Here is a 1557-nt window from a genome sequence, read left to right as displayed (position 1 = left end):
GCCTAAAAAAAAATGTTTCTGTAATTTGACCATTCATTAGTCAGGATATCATAATTAAGTCACTTTTTAATCTTGTCTTTTTTTCTTTGTTGTTGTTAAATAGTTGTTTATTGGACAAAGTGGTCTGAGGAGGGGTCACTAGATTCACCAGAGAGCAACAACACCACACAAGTTAGGAGTGATAGGAGAGGTCAGCACATAGCTCTGGGATCTCAGCCTTTTCCTGGACTGTGAGGGTTGGCCTGGAGTGTTAGGGCATACCAAGGTGGAAGGCCTTGACTTACTTAGTAGGCATGGTTAGAGACAAAGAGAGACTCACTGGCTGCCCCTCCTGACTTTCCACTTGGAGTATACTTGCCTTGAGCAGCTTGGCTATTAGCAGTGGCCCTTAATATATTCCTCTTGGGCAGCCTGGACGTTTTCCTTCTTTCCACCCCAGGTCTTGAGGGCAGATGCCTGCAAAGCTTAGCCATAATAAAAGGTCAGGGTCCATGGCATGTGCAAGGGGCAGGTGTTGATGACATTGAGGTTGATGGAGGCATCTTCTTCACTCTGACCCCCAGATAGGAAGGTGACAACAGTGACTGCAAGAGGCACAGTCCGGTGAAGGACAATGACCGTGGCCATTGCGATCTCATGTGAATACTTCTGGGTACAGGGGTGACACGTGTTAGACTTCAGCAAGGTCCCTGCCAGATAGATGGTGGCCACTCAGAGCTTTGTAGACAGCAGTCACTCCCTTCTCAGTGACATACTGACAACACTTCAGATCATGTTGTCCATCAGGGAGGATCTCTGGCTCCACAATGGGGACAATGCCATTTTGCTGGCATATCAGGCCAGCACATTGGCATTCTCCATGACGGCAAGTGGGGAAGGTATATTATCCCCAATCTGCAGTAAACAGTACCACTTGGCAGTCAACTCCATTGTTCTTCTACTAGGCACAGCGCTCACTCAGCCCTTCCAGACCTTGGTCCCTACCAGGGAACTATACTTTGTCCACTTTGATGCCCACAATGCCACCCTTTGCCTTTATGACATTGGGGAAGGGATGACTACCATTGGCTTTCTGGTAAAGTGTCTCATGGAAAAAGATGACACCTCCAATACAGGAGTTCACTCGATTGTCTTTTGTCAGAAGTAACTGCCTATAAAGGTGATTTTCCTCTGTGTTCTCAGTTCCAATGGACTGCAGTGGCTTTGCAGTGCTACCAGTGGACTCATCTGCTGCCAAGATTCTCTTGCCCGGAGCAATAATTTGATGAGCTATATCAGACAGTTCTTTCTTTTGCTCTGTTGTCAATGCTGGGTATTGGCAAGGCATGTTTTCCTTGGCTGTGCTGGTAGTTTCTGGCAGAAAGCAGACTGCTTATGGTCGAGCACTGAGCTTCTGTCAATCCTGTCTTTTGCTTTTGTTCCTTTTATTAATTACTATTTTTATTGAATTAAAGTTTACTAATAATGTGTATGTTGCAAAAGAGGCATTTTCATTAATGTTTCCATTTAAATTTAAAAGCTTGCTAAGTCTTTCAGAAGTAGTTTTTCCAGTGATTT

The 1557-nt window shown here is 45.0% G+C and overlaps 1 pseudogene; it reads right to left on the bottom strand.

The window, feature by feature from the left end:
* Positions 1-248: 248 nt before the first annotated feature.
* On the bottom strand, positions 249-1327 carry LOC110204053 (fructose-bisphosphate aldolase A pseudogene; annotated as a pseudogene).
* Positions 1328-1557: the final 230 nt, after the last annotated feature.

This window comes from Phascolarctos cinereus, unplaced genomic scaffold, assembly GCF_003287225.1.
Source record: "Phascolarctos cinereus isolate Bilbo 61053 unplaced genomic scaffold, phaCin_HiC Scaffold_75;HRSCAF=609, whole genome shotgun sequence".
Lineage (NCBI taxonomy): Eukaryota > Metazoa > Chordata > Mammalia > Diprotodontia > Phascolarctidae > Phascolarctos > Phascolarctos cinereus.
This window is presented reverse-complemented; position numbering and strand designations above follow the sequence as displayed.